Source organism: Myodes glareolus, chromosome 8 (genome assembly GCF_982192425.1).
Source record: "Myodes glareolus chromosome 8, mMyoGla1.1, whole genome shotgun sequence".
Classification (NCBI taxonomy): domain Eukaryota; kingdom Metazoa; phylum Chordata; class Mammalia; order Rodentia; family Cricetidae; genus Myodes; species Myodes glareolus.
Window position 1 is genome coordinate 88,210,343 of NC_142033.1, and position 15,846 is coordinate 88,226,188.

Sequence of the window (15,846 nt, forward strand, 5' to 3'; positions counted from 1 at the left end):
ATTGCCCTCCTCAAGGCAATGAAAAAAAAATCACTGCCCTAGTGAATTGGATGAGGAGACATGCCTGAGCGTCCCACCCCCCCCCCCCCCCCCCCCCCCCCGCTTCCTAGCCTGTTCCCCCATGCTGAGCCCTTCAAGTCTCAAGACTCAGGGCACTTACTTGCCCATTTCACAGACGCACAAACTGAGACCCAGAGAAGTTATTTAATTTTCTGTGTGCTCAATATTCTTAAAAAAAAACAGAAAACAAAACCTTTTCCTCCTAACTCTTCTGGGAAAAAAAATTAACAACTACACCAGAAATCTTTACTATTCTTTCTAAGAAGGCTAGAGATGGGCGTATCTTTGTCTGCTAGCAGAGTTCGGGGTGTGTGCAGAGTGGGTGTACTAGCCTGTGTAGCCGGCTGGTGACTCCATCACTGAGCTAGTTTCTGTGAGCCAGGAACCAACCAAACTGCAGAGGACCCTGGGGCAAAGAGGTCATTACAGGAAGAGATGAAGGAGAGCTTGCATTTGACGGTGACATGGGACTCTCCCAGGGCAACAACCACCACCTAAGCAACAACAACCAATAGGAAACACAACCACCCTCAGTCTTCTTCACTGGCTTCCTGGGATCCCACTTAATCAATTCCCTTGAGATGGAAAAAAAAAGGATCTGGAGGTTTTGGGTGAGTTCCCCATGAAGACCGACTCTAGGGTCCCCTGTCTGGGGTCCCAGAGCAGGAAAACTCAAAACATTATTTACTCTGGTAACCACAAGCCTGCCAGCCCTGCCCCCACTAGCAGCTTGTCTTTAAGAACTCAAAAATGGACATCATAAATTCCAAACAGACATAGCATTTCATTGCAATGTTAAGGTCTAAATTCTACATCCCTGAACCCCATTGACCATCCGGGTTACCCTAACCTTGTGCAAGAGAAGCCTGTATGCGTAGTGAGTTTAGCATTGCTATTGCTAAAATCTTTATTTCAACTTAGAAATTTCTTCCTAAAATAGTTATTTATTTCCATTTTTTCTTTCGACATCTTGCTTGCCTTTAGCATTTTGGTCTAAGTTTCTGGTTGCCTAGGATTTTGTCTTGGATGTTTGGTAGAGAAAACTTGCAGGTATGAATATCTCATGCATTTTGCCATTTCTTAAAACCCTATACAGTTTACTGTTTTGTTTCTTCTCTACTTGTGGAATAGTAACGAAAAATAGTCGAAGACTCTGGGGAATAAATTTCAACACTATTGTGCGTCCTCCAACGGCCCTGAAGAGAGTTTATTGCCTTCTTAGATATTAGTTGATTCGAATTTCTTGAAAGTCCCCTGAGGAACCCAGAACTTTTCGAGGCACTCACTGTACTGTAAGCTGTTTTATTTGCCATCAGTTAGTGATTTTTGTAGTCTGAAACTGGAGAATAATTGCAGAAATTAGAAAAAGCTCCTGCCTTGGGCAGATATTTCCAGGCAAGAGTCACTAAGTGTGACAGAGAGAGACTGTTTGGCTCAAGTTTGACCATGGCAGAGGTCAAAGTGGGCTGGCTGAACTGGAAGGAGTTAACCACGTGTGATATGCATTGATTACATTATTTTGATTTATTATTATTTTTGTTGAGACAGAGTTCCGCTATGCAAACCAGGCTTGCACCAACTTATAAAGATCCATCCACCCGTCTCTGCCTCTCCACTACGAGGGTTAAAGCTACACCCCACCATGCCTGGGTTATTTTGATTTCTAAGTGTGTTTTTGATTTTTTCATTTAAGGATTATTTATTATAAAATTACACAGATAGTATATCATTTCAAAATTCAAAAATGCTTCTTACTCGAAATGACAATGATATCTACTTGGGAGGAAATTTTAAGAAGGATGATGCTTTAGAATTTGGTTAGAAGAAATACTATTCTAAAGGGGTATTGCTCTGATTTGACTTTGGTCATTTACATCAGCTTTACTGTTTTTGCCCTGCCTGAAAGACATCTGAGGTCTGAATTACTATCAAATCTGTCTATCTATTTGCTTTTGTTTTGTTTTTGAGACAGGGTCACTCTGTGTAGCTCTGGCTGTCCTGGAACTCAACTCACTCTGTAGATCAAGCTGGTCTCTAACTCATGAAGATTCTCCTGCTTCTGCTTCCTGAGTGCTAGGATTAAAAGTCTGCACCATCATATGTCATATATATACATATAACCATTTATATATATTTTACATATACATATAAAATTGTATACATCATTCTGTTTATTCTTTATAAAATTATCTCAACTAGAACAAAATATACAAATTTATTTGAAGGTGAAACTTCATATCATATCATATAATAAAAACGTGTCTTTTTTCCACATTTTTCCTTAGGTAGAGTAATGATTAAACTAACACATCTTAAACAGTTTGTTCTGAGATAGACACCCTAAGTCTGTTTGTTCTTGCTCTGAGAAGTGATCATTCAAAGAGCCCTTATTCTGTGCAGTATCCAGGTTCTAAGCAGGTTCTATTTCTACATCAGCATCACCAAGTATTGTTCAACAAATATTACACAATGATCATTGAAAAAACATTCCATAGAGAAAAAAATGAACAGTTAGTATCAGGAAAAAATGAATTCCAGTGTGAGGAAGAAAATGTTTGGTATGTAAAGTGAAACTGTGTCTCATAACACTATCTGCAAAAATTATTAATGTGAGTAAATTCTATGAAGTTTCTATTTTACAAGGCATTATTTTGAAATATAACCACTACAATTTGAGACATTTGTTAAATACTAGATTATGATAACAATGAGTGTCTATTTTTTAGAAAATGTACATAGTTCTACAGAAATGAGAATTTCTCATTAAAAACATTTAACATATTGCAATCTGAAATCCACGTGTTTTGTATTCCAGAAGAAGAAAGTTTAAATGTTTCTACTTTGCCTTTGTTTTGTTTTTTCAATTAGTTCACTCTCCGTTACCTCCTTTTCTGGAATTTTTCTGGCAGGAGAAGCAAGTGTCAGAAGTCTTTCTCAATACCTCCAGGCACAGTAACCTCCATATATTGGTCTGCACATTTGAAGATGACAGCTGAGGCCTTTGCTGAAAGGCAGCCTGAAAGCTGTCATAAGAGCAATCCTCTGTAGTTTGCCATTAGATTTGTCTGGGCACCTCTTAGTATTTCAGAAGTTAAAACACCCAAACCTTCCTCCACTGGCCAGACAAGTGCTGGAGGTACATCTATCACCCCTGACTTCATACCTGTCTTTCCAGCTTCACAAACTCAGTGTGTGAAATAAGAAATCTATACACAGAGTCTATTTCTTAAATTTTTTTCCAGACAGGGTTTCTCTATAGCTTTGGAACCTGTCCTGTTCATTCTTCCTTCTCTCTCTCTCTCTCTCTCTCTCTCTCTCTCTCTCTCTCTCTCTCTCTGTGTGTGTGTGTGTGTGTGTGTGTGTATGTGTGTATGTGTATGAGAGTCAGAGGACAGACAATGTGAGTCTCCCTCCACCATGTAGATCCCCAGACTTGAACTTGGGTTGTCAAGCTTGGTAGCAAGCACCTTTAGCTGCTGAGCCATTGCACTGACCCTGTACTGCATTTATTTATGGCTAATAATGGTCACGATTCTCAGCAAGCCAAAGACCAATTGTTTGAAGGTTTTATTCGTTTGTTTATTTTCAAACATAGCACTGAGATTAAATAACAATTTATTGAAGCAATATAAACACTTGACCATGTTTAAAAAAAAAACAAGCAAATAAATAAATAAAGACTAAGGAAGTTAAAACCCAAAGGAATTCTTTGGGACAACCTGAGTGGTTGAGGAATGGGAACTCACAAGCAGAACAGGGAACACTGTGGCTCTTTTAATACCCAGGACTGTATGGTGGATCTCAGTTGGTACCCAAACACATTTCAGAGTGTGACTTAGCTTACATGCTCTGAGAACAACTGATTCAAAGGCCAATATGCTGCTTTAAAATTGCCTGTACTAAAGCGATTGTTACTGGTTCCATGGGACAAACTACTCTCTTCCAGCCCCAAGCTGGTGAGAACCGAATGCCCACCACGAAACCGCTCCCTGTCTCATGGATATGCACCTCTCTATTTTCCCCTTGAATACTCTTATTTCTTTCGTTTTGTGCTTTTGTTATGACAGGTGGGCCCTCTAAAACTTCTGTCTTTTAGACTAGGGACTTCTGGATTTGGGGTGATTTCACTTGCTGCTTCCTTGAGCATGTTTCTTAAAGGTGCCGAACAATGCTCCTCCTCCACAAGCCTGATTTTTATACCGGAAGACAAGATTTTGAATGTGTTTCAAAACTTTGCTCTTTTTGATTTCTCATTTCCTATGAGTCTGTAACTCCATTCTGCTGACACAGTTGGTTAACCCCATCCTGGGAGATGATTAAAAACACTTTTGAAAAATGCCTATTTCTGTTGCTGGTATAAACATTTTTTCCCCATCAGTTTTCTTTGGGTTTTATCAAAACATTTCCATAACGGTCATTCTAAGTGGGCATTGTTATAGCAGCTTGTCCAGTTTTTTTTGTTTGTTTATTTGTTTTTAAACATGACACATTGTCTCTAACTTACTTCCTATGGAAGAACATAGTCTCCAGCATATCTATGATGTTAGAGCAAGTTCAGACTCTTAAAGAATTCCATCAAACCATGACCCAGAAACAAAGGAGGGGTCATTGGAAGCCTGTGAGCCAGGTGTGTCCTCCCTGCACTTAGGAGACCCATCGGTTGCACAATCACTATCTTGTCCATCAGAGACTCTTCACAGTCATCAGAGATTGGCACAAGGAAGTGCTCAGGGCCACTTATACACTTTACACACTCCAGTTGAGCCACATACCTTCCCAGCCCTCTCCCTGTTTTCTTGGAACCCAGGAAGTTGTTTAAGAGGACAAGGGCCCCAAAGAACTGTCTCAGAGGATATTTGCTGTTTTCATTGCTGCTGACAGGTTTTGAACATGACAAAAAGACAAACCTATTGCCCAACACCTGGTGTAGATTGCATAAATCTGTCCCACTGTCAGGCCGTCCTTACGACGTCTGTCCAATCCAATTTCAGTTTGCTGCTGTTTTACCAACTTTTGGATCTTGTTCCTTCTAATCGGCATCTCGTACAGTTCTCTGATTTATGTTGCCCCATTCAGAACATTATCTTTGGTTGAAGTGACTTATCAATCCCAAAAAAACAATAGTCAGGAATAAAGCTGAAAATGTTCTTTGTATGATTAATTTAGTAAAATATTATTATGTTCAAAGCATACCCCTGATCGGCCATTTACATCCCCAAGCCCTGGGACAACACATTCTCCTCTATATTACAGAAGAGAAGATTTAAGGACATACACAGTCTAGGACTCAAGGCTGTGTCTGGGAACTCAATATACTAAGTTCTGGCATTAATCTGGAAAAAAAATCCCTGTGTATGACTGCATTCTGCTAAATATTTGAGGAGGGAACATGGAAAAACATTCCTCTTGCTTAAATTTTAAATTCTTTTCTCCTTCTCTCCCTGCTGTCTACTTTGCAATTAGAAATATTCGGACCTCTGGACTGCGTTGCCGAAGCCTTCCCTCCACAGCCCAGGCATTTTGAACTGATTATCCACGTTCACTGAGAGCCGTCTACTTCCCTTTGTTTTAAAGTTGATTTCATTCAGCAAATAATGTTTATTTCTAAAAAAAACACACTCAAATTTACATATGAAATATGGTTATGACGTGTAATGGAGTTCTTTCATAAACCTAGTGTTTATTTGGTTCTTAGAGTTGATATGTCTTTTCAAACTTTAAAATGCAGCAATACTTTAAAACATAAGGCGGTTTATGAATATAATAATGCAATTTTCAAGAAGACAGCTATTCAAACTTTCCATTTAAAGAGAGGGACAAGACTGCCTTCAGGAAAAATTAGTCAACCGGCAGAAGTCCTTTTCTGAACTCAGTTACCATGGGATTGAGAAGTATTTGCCAATTATAACAGTGTACTAATTATCAGCTTCTACAGCGCCTCTCTCTGTCTTTCCGTCCAAATCCACTTCTAATTCTATAGTATCATGTTTGCCTGTGACATACCCATGACTAGGGCGTCTATGAAATATAAATTCATTTGCTTGGAAATGTTAAAGATATACTTTCATTTCCAAAATATTTTTCTTCTACAATGTACTGAAATTTTTGATTGTGGGTTGAGGAAGGAATCCAAAGTGTTGAGAACAGCCTGAGGTGGAGAGAGTGGAGGAGGAACCAAGACTTAAATATTAGGCAGCTGGTGTGTTCCAAAGAGAACAGCAAAATTAATCCGTATTGTTCTTGTCTCTATTTTAAAAAATGTAGTTAGGCGAGCAAAGCCACCCTGCCTACTCTTCTGCATCTCCTTCTTTTTGTTGTTTTACTTACTCTCTGAAGCTGCAAGTGCTGGGGCGGTTACTGTGGAGGCTGCAAGAACAGCCACCGGGCATCAGAACTCGACTGTGAAACAGCTTTGTCTCCGGAATCATAGCACCCAGTAAAATAATAACAAAAGCCACAGCAACAAACAACAACAAACAGATCTTGCGTTTTGATTAAGAGAACAAGTCTTGCTCACTTTCCCAAAGCAGGGATGCCGGCCTGCCAGGGAGCACAGGTCCTCCAGGATCTGCACCTTTCGGAGTTCGTCCAGCTTCTTTGCCAAACACAGGCGCACCGGGAAGCGGTTGAGATGACTCATGTGTGCATATATAACTTTCTCTAACTTCACGCGTACTTAATTGATCATAATCTTCAAAGCACATGTATTGACACTAGCGTTTGTTTGTTTAAGTCTGAAGAAGAGTTTATTAGCTGTAAAAAGAAGTATCGGATAGGCTATGTGAAGCTGCTGCAGACACAGTCAGAATCTGCTTTGTAGTACTTACGGCACACAGAGGCACCTGGGTCAGGTAATTTCAGATCTCAGTCTCTGAGCTGGGCAGAGGGCTGCAATCACTCAGACAGTGACTGTGCACCTGAAACACACACGCCTGTCAACTTCCCCTCCACCTGCTAAAACACCCTGAGATGTGTCCTGATTGTCACTTGTCAGGTGCTCTGTGGAGAACGGCAGAGAGCTCCTTTTGCTTCCAGAAACGGGCATAGTTTGAACTTCATCTCACTAGGAGTGATTGGAGGTAAAGAAGCAGTTGCGAAGGGCTGACTCTAGGGAGGAAGCTTTCCCACACACTTTGTGCTTTACGGCACCTGAGTCTATTGAGGGTGGTTGCAGTAACCAGATTAGAACTTTAGAGTTGTGTGTGTGTGTGTGTGTGTGTGTGTGTATGTGTGAACATGTGTGCGTGTGTGTGTCTATGTGTGTCTATGTGTGTCTATGTGTGTGTCTGTGTGCGTGTATGTCTACATGTGTGTGTGAGTGTGTGTGTGTATATGTGTGAGCATGTGTGCGTGTGTGTGTCTATGTGTGTGTATGTGTGTGAGTGTCTGTGTGTGTGTATGTCTACGTGTGTGTGTGAGTGTGTGTGTGTATATGTGTGAGCATGTGTGCATTCATGTGTGTCTGTGTGTGTGTCTATGTGTGTATATTGTGTGAGTGTCTGTGTGCATGTGTCTGTGTGCGTGTGTGTCTACGTGTGTGTGAGTGTGTGTGTATATGTGTGAGCATGTGTGTGTGCGTGTGTGTGTCTCTGTGTGTCTAAGTGTGTATATGTGTGTGAGTGTCTGTGTGCGTGTGTCTGTGTGCGTGTGTCTGTGTGCGTGTGTGTCTATGTGTGTGTGTGAGTGTGTGTGTGTGTATGTTGGAGTAAGCTGAAAACTTTATCCATTTCTTTTCACTTTCACTTTTCACAGAATAATTCACACCACCTCAGCTTAAGTTATTCCACAGTCTCACACACTGAGGAATCCAGGCCTTAGAGCCCCATGTGGCAGCTTGCTGTATAACCAGCGACGTTATAACAGTGGCAGAGCCTCTTCACTGTTTAGAATGAGACGTCTTTCATCTTTCATTCTCTCTTGAGAAAAAGGTTTCTCATCTGGAAATCAGAAGGACTTGACTCTGCTTTCTTGATATTCCTCCCAGCTCCAGAGACTTTTGGATTTCATATTTGATTCTGCCGATGTTTATGGCTGGAAAATGGAGGGCAGACTAATTATAAACAGAACTTGTCCAGCTAAAATCTCAGGGGATCAAGAGAAAGAATTCAAATATTTTCTGACTCCAGAAATCCAACAAGCATTCTTTTGTGGCCATTGTAAGATATACTGGGAAATAAACGTTTTCCCTTCTTTTGCCATTTTAATTATAATATATCATGGAAGTGAGACCCCTCAAAGCTTCATAGTCTTGTGGAATTATAGTCCTGATGGAGTCAGGCAGATTGGGATTGTTTCTTGACTCTTTTGTTCTGGGATAGGCAGCCACCCTTCTCCGGGCTCAGTAAAGCAGTATTAATATCACCTCCTTCAAAGTGCGGTGCTGATGTTTAATCAATGTTCATAAATCTCTTCAAGACCCTTCAGAGATTATTGTGACATAAAGTGTAAAGTATTATTCTTGGAATGGGGTAATTTTGTCCAATTAAATCTCCCCTGAGCTATCACCTGAGCAGGAAACACGGTTATTACTTTGCCAATGACTTTGTACTGTGCTTAGCCTTCCTCGGGTTCCCTCACCGGAAGCTGAAGGCTCATCAGAAGGATCACAATGTTCACAACATTGGCTTTGATGGGACATTACGGCAAAGGGCAACCCGCTCTAGTGAGAAGGCGAAGGGCGGGGTGGAAGAACCTAGCTCCCTCCGACAATGCATCCTGGGCAAAGCCATTAGCCATTCGAACAGCAGCTGTATAATTAAAAACTGGATGTGGCGTGCCACTAATTTGAATGAGATCACTGCAGCCTTTAAGTTTTTAGGTCAAGTTGGTCTATGAGATTTACCCTAGTTTCGACAGACTGGACTCTTGTAGTTGGTCGATAGAAACAGAGTCTTTAAAGGAAGCAGACCTTTCCAAACAAAAGCCCAAACCTGGAATTGATGCTCAATTATCCTGGCTAGCACTAGAAAGTGCTTATTACGATCGAAACACAACAGTATAGACTTTGATTTTAATTAATTAGCATGCATATTTAGATAGTTCATTAACTAAAACACTTATCAAAAATGATTCATTTGCTGTCCATTTGCTGAGATGAGGAATAAAGAAGACTTCCAGGAGAACGTGAGTTTTCTGCCCCGTTCAGTGTGTGCTCCGAAAACTTCCAGAGAGTTACGTGGTTGTGCTGAAAAATAAAACCAACAAACAAAAAACAACTCCAGGCCACCAAAATGCCTCAGAAGGGACAGGCACCTCCTTCAAGGCTTCGCAGCCTGAGCTCCATCGCTGGGATTACACAGTGGCAGCGGAGAACTTATTCTCGCAAGCTGTCTTCCACCTGGGCGCCACACTGTGCCATGCTAGAAGCCTCTGCAAGACATTAAAATTTTAAAGGATATTATGGTGAATTACCTGTCAGCACTGAGCCCAAAGGTCTGACGATCATCTTACTCCAAGTTTATAGGGGGAAAACAAATCTTTAAATTCAAAATTGCATTTTATTACATTCCAGCTCTAGCATATACTTAATTGGTAGTTATTTTTCATCCTCTTTTGAGCTGTCCGTTTTCTTTGTGAATTTCTTTATTAGGAATCCTGTACCTTTGGCGCTTTATGTTGCTTTGGAAGAAGCAATAATAGAGTTTAAAGTGATCATAAAATGAGAAGAAAAGTGGAAAATCAGAGTTTTGATAATCAAGCGTATATCTGAGTATATCTGGGAAAATGAAAGTATATACACACTGGAACTGTGCTTATGAAATGACGTGCAACGTCTGCATTTTCTACCTTTGTGCATTTTGAAGATTTCTAAAATGAAACTATGTTTTCTTTTTTTCCGACTTTTTTTTTTTAATTGCAAAAAACAGTTTCAGAATTTTTTCTTAAGTCAAGATTTTCACTTGTACCTTCCAAGGCCTGGAGTTCTGTTAAAACATGCAGGGAGATTCAAGTTTGGAGGTGGGGGAGGCAGTGAGACGTTATCTTCTCTGGGCTCGTTCTTTTGTGAAGCCGGAGATTACAGAAAAGAGACCTGGGAAAGAGGACAGCTGGCCTTCGCTCTAAGGAGACGAAGGGTCTCTGGGCAGGATCTGGAGGCTGAATGGAACTCACCAACCCTTTCAGTTACTCTGGTTATCCTCCATGCTGAGATCTGGTAAGCAAGCGCTTCTGCCTGACGCTCCCATGGATAACTCATCACCGACGAGGGGGACACACCAGCAGATGGCTAGATACGCATTTTTAAGAAGCCTGTCCTTAATTTAAAACTTCTCCTTTATACACACGAAACCTTAGTACTTCCATGTTTTGTCATCTTATCAAGAAATCCGTTGTTGGCAGAAGAAATAATAAGGCCAAATGATTGTGAATTTCTCTCTGACTAGGACGGGCCACAGGAGTTTGGTTGCCCATGTCGCCCACTCCCATTAATACTACACCGTGCCTGGCAGGGCTGAAACTCACGTCAGGGAATATTAGAGTCATAACAACCTCTTGGCAAGGCAAACTTTCATCTCAGTTAAGATGGATTTCCACGAATGCTGTGGAGGAATTACAGTTTAGAATCCCTTGAAGTGCCCAGAGCAGACCAGAAAAGGCCAAAAGAGCGCGACAGAAAACCTCAATTTATTATTTCTCAGGGTGTAGGCACTTGGTCCTCTTTATTTTAATTTTGTCCCTGAGAATGTGGGTGCATGTATGGTGGGAGCTGGCATGTGCGGTGTAAGTCTTTTACAGCTCAGTTCTGGACCTGTAGCTCTGGACCTAAAAACTATCTTGAGACAAGGTGGCCAAAGATGAACACAGGTGTCTACTGTTTCCGGAATCAGGTGAGAAAAAAAAAAAAAAAAAACACAGTTCTGATCTTTGCCTCCTGAGAACAAAGTAAAATTTTAAGACAGTGAGTTCGCAGGGCGATACATAAAAGCGCATTCTAGGACAGCAGGGCCGGTCTGCGTCACGGCTGCTCAGTCCCCGCAGCTCAATGAGAGGGCAGAAATAGAGACGATTTCTGGAAGACACATTTAACACATGACCTTCAAGTCAAACGGATCCACACATCGTGCCTAAATGACAAGGACGTGGGAACACCAAGGACCTGAACACTCCGTTTCCAGACTAACAGAAACTATGTTTAGATATGTCTTCGTCAAAGCAAAATGGTGTAAACACACTCCATATAAGAAAGAGAGCGAGAAACACAGTAGCCCGGAGACGAACATTTCAGTCTGGAAGAAGACACGGCAGGCAATGGAAAGAGACCTTTTGCTTGGAAGTGCTAGGTGGTGGCTCAGACAAACAAACTTTAAGATAAGGAATCAGAGTATAGAACCAATAGGCCAAGTGCATGGAGGGGCTAGATCCAGGGCTAGCCAGGGCTTCTCTGCACGTAACACGTGACCGGAGAAAGAGAGGGGCAGAACCAGTGGGGCAGGAAAGGATTTCTGACCAACGAAGTCGTGGATTGAGGGAATTAGATGCTGATGAAATATTAGAGAAAGGCCACAGTAGAAGAAGAATGTCTTGAAACAGAGGACAAGCTGTTCTTCGTTCAGTGGGCCAGGCCATGCTGCAGGGAATGTTTCTGAACAATAAGCCCCAGAGCTAGTCTTTTCATGCCAAGTTACCCGAAGATTCGATACAATTGAAGGTTGCTTGTGGCAAGTCATCGCCCCCTCAGGTGTCTTCATTTAAGACCATTTCAGTACCAAGATGGCCCAGTACCACCGAGTTATGAGGGCAGCAAAGTGTGGCCTGCAGAGCCTTCTAGTTGCTGAGTAAAAGCCACGGGGAAAGTCTTTGGAGTACAGAGAATCCAGTAACAGTAAATGTTTAGAAATTACCTTACAGTGAAGAAATACAAACAAACCAGACAAGCAAAATGAAGAATTTAGACATGAAAGGTAGATTGACAGCATCACAATTATTTAAACACAGAAACAAATGTGGAGACCTGTAGGCAAGCTCAAAATGACGTGCTCCAAACCCAGGTTGCCACAGGAACCATCAGTTAAGGACGACAAAATAAGGCACAGCTCCTGAGAGCTCCCAAGGGAAGACCCGGGGCAAAGAGGGACAGACGGGCGGGGTGTCTCAGGATTTGGGGTCAAGAAATCACGAAGCTGAAACATACGTAGGCTATTTCAAGTTATAAAGATAATCACTAGAGTCACACTGCAGATTCTGAGCCACAAAAATCAACAAGAAAGGAAAACATACATTACTCTGCACAAAAGGAAAACTGAATAAGAAGAAGCCGAACCAACGAGCAACACCAAGAGTAATAAAATCATCTACAAACCCCAGGTAACTATGATGCTGAAGAAGCCTGCCTGTATGATCAGCACATGCCTCTCAGTAGGACAACACCTCACACGTCGTTGGGGACAGAGCAGCTATGTGTTGGACAGTGAGAGCTGCAACCGCATCAGAGGTCCATACAAACCGGAAGTGGAAAGGGGGAGAACAAAAATGACTGGGAAATTCCAAGTTTTCCTCTCAGCTCTTTGGAATGTCATTAAGTAAAATTGAAATTATTAAACATCTAGAAAAGCAGCTAAAAGCTAGTCATGAAAAAGCACATTTGGAAATGAGATCAAAGCCACAGCGAGAATCCCCTTTGTCACCTTTATTCCTCTCGTCTCTGTTTGACAAACATCTCATCCACCAGCACCCATGGATTCTTCCTCCAAGATGTCTCCCCCTTCTTCCCTCTTGAAGCCACTCCATCTCAAGCCATGCTCACTCTGGTTTGTTTGGCCACTTGGGAAAGCTTATGCTGGTGGCTTTGTTTTCACATGTCTGTCTGTAATGACTTCTCCATATGAAAGTCGAACGTGTTTTAAAAATGTAAATAAAGACATGCGTGCTTCAGGCCCTCCCTCCCCTGGTTCCCTTCATGTTTTATCTCAGTGGCTCCATCTCCTGCCATCCTCTACCACTTACTTGGTTCCGTTTTTCTCTAGCCTTTCAACTGCAGCGGGATATCACGGCACGTTTTCAAAGCCATTTTGTTTCCTGTTTTTCCCATTGGAATTCTGTGTTCCAAGGAATTCAAGGGTGGTTTAACTTCAAAAACCTTACTCACAAACGTGTCTGTTCACTAGGAGACACTTTGTAAAATTTAAAGTCTCAACATAGAGAATATGGTAGATATAAGTAAATGCTCACACCTTATTAAGAAAGAAAATGCTGCCAATGGAGGAAGAAAATCAGACTTATGTAGCTTATCTAGTTAAAGACAAACAAACAAAAAACCCAGACCTAAGCAAATGTTATATCTGATGATGAGACAGTCTTCCTCAGCTGGGAAAACAGAGCTTCAGTTGGCTTACTAAGTATTGCGGTCTTAACACGGCAAAAAGAAGATTATACAATTATTTCCACAGAAAAACAGAGATCCTATAAACAGCATCCCGGGACTTGCTATGGGCTAAGAGCTGTGTTATCCTATCCCACAGCGGAATTACTCTTCCTGTCCCACAGACTGACTGCATCAGCCAGCACACCTGGTTGTGGGGAGGCAGCTATAGCAAGATTACGAGAGTGTGGTGTGGCCTCAGTCAATAACAGTAAGATGGGGACACACCATTGCCATTCTCTCCCTCCTGGCTGTGCACAGACCCCGCATAAGGACCAGCATCTGAAAGTCAATGTTCCCTCCTCTGAAGTCAACCCTGGTAGACCGGATCAGGGACTTGAAGCATTGAGAACTCTGAGGAAAAAGCTGCTATTTAAATCTCTCCGTCTGTTTTAGTTGACAGTTTAAGAAGACTGAGGAGCTCGATAAGAATTCAACAAGATTGGTTGAGATAGTCAATATTTAAAAATCAGCTGTGTTCCATAAACTGAGAACATTAAGAATATGCCATGTGGTGTCAACAAAACCATAATATAATTAGGCATAAACATGCAAAATATGAGTAAAACTACGACAGAAGATACAATTTTAAATCTAAAGATAAATTTTAAATGAGAATTTAGAAGATACTCATCAACTGAAAGACTTGATTCAGACAAAAAAGAGACAGTCTGCACTGAAGAGAAAAGGAGAAAAGACAGTTTTCAAGAGAATGAAGAAGATAGGGGATTTGAGCTTTCACGTTATGATTCATGATTTATCTATTATAATTAGTGCTATGGTAATGGGATGATAGGTAGGTTGATGGGACACACCAGGCAGATCACACATGTCTTATGAAGGATGGATTTCTCCTCCTTGCTTTTTTCTTTTCTCCTTTCTTTTTTCTTTTCTCCTTTCTTTTTTCTTTTTTTCCTTCCTTTCTTTCATTCTTTTTCTTTGTGGGGAGGAGTGAGTTTAAGACAGCATTTCTCTATGTAGCCCTGGAGCCTGTCCTGGAACTCCTCTGTAGACCAGGCTGGCCTTGAACTCATAGACCCACTTGCCTTTACCTCCCAAGTGCTGGGATTAAAGGCATATATTACCACCACCCGGTCGAAGGATGCACTTCACAAAAATAGAATTAGGAGAATGGCTGGTTATAGACAAGAAAGAGAATAGCATTTGGCTACCTACCTCTATATTTCTTTATATAAGACATAGAAACAACATGGTTAAAACAAAATTTTAAAATATTTGGTCTGCACACGGTAGTGTATGTTTTTAACCCCAACAGAAGTAAATGAATCTCTGTGAGTTCACAACCAGTCAAGACTAGTCTGCATAGCAAGTACTAAGTCAGCCAGGGTACAGAGTGAGACCCCATTTCAAATGACTCAAAGCAAAAAAGAAAAAAAGAATCAAAATCACATTTTCAGATAAGGTAGGAGAATATATTTTTGATATGATAGAAATGGGTATTCTTTTTTTTTCATCTCAAACAGATCTATTTTTAAAGAAAAGGCCTAAGAGAGGAAAAAATGGGGTATAGAAGTATGGCCTAGAAAATAAATACAAATGTAAGCTATTTTACTAATTATTTTATAACCACAAACTCATACAGAAGATGATGCTCCACACAAAACACAACAGATTCAAACGAGGTGTTCCCTTAGCAAAGCTAAAGAGTCAGTCTTTAGCTTGAAATTTAGGATGCAGTCCTTGTTTTTGGATGGATCACTGGTTGTTTGGCACAGTCCATGCTTTTAACCAGGTTTGAACAGAAGAATGGCCACCCGACCCAGGTAGAAGTAGACGAAATGTTTGGTTTTATGTGTCCCATAACTACCGAAGTTCCGCCCCACAATGCAGTGCCAGGTGGGGTTGCACTTCTTGTCAAACTCCTTCTTGATAGGGGCCGCAATATCCTTTTCTATGTTGTACTTCTCCAATGCCTGAGTGGCGCCCTCCACCAAGTCCTGTTGCATCTCTTCCGACGTGTCTGCATTTTCGATCACCGCCTTCTGGTCGCACATGGTTGCCGCGGAGCTGGGGCCAGCCGGCTGCTGCGAGCTCCTGAGGAAGGTGCTGGCACCGCTCAGGCAGCCAAGGAGAGCTGGTCGCTACCGAAGCCGTGGCGCATCTGAAATGAGCACTCTTATACAGACTAAATGCACAAACTATAAGGAATCATACTGATGTTTGATGCAAAAGAAAGATTTTTTTTTAAATATAACAAAAGGCATCATAAACTATGTGACAGGGGAAGTCGTGTCTGCTGGACTTGTCTGCAATAGGACATTGACAATGGATTGATATTTGGGGGGTATAAAGCACGTTAAAATGTAAACAAGAAAGTCAGTAAAAGATGGCCAAACTGAATAAACAAGGCATTCACATTAAGAAAACCTTGATAAAGATAACTGTAGGAATAAGAATTGCCCAGCCTG

General features: G+C 41.4%; 1 pseudogene; it reads right to left on the reverse strand.

Annotated features, from left to right (window-relative positions):
• Positions 1-14,951: 14,951 nt before the first annotated feature.
• On the reverse strand, positions 14,952-15,641 carry LOC125401203 (dynein light chain 1, cytoplasmic pseudogene; annotated as a pseudogene).
• Between the last annotated feature and the right edge of the window lie 205 nt (positions 15,642-15,846).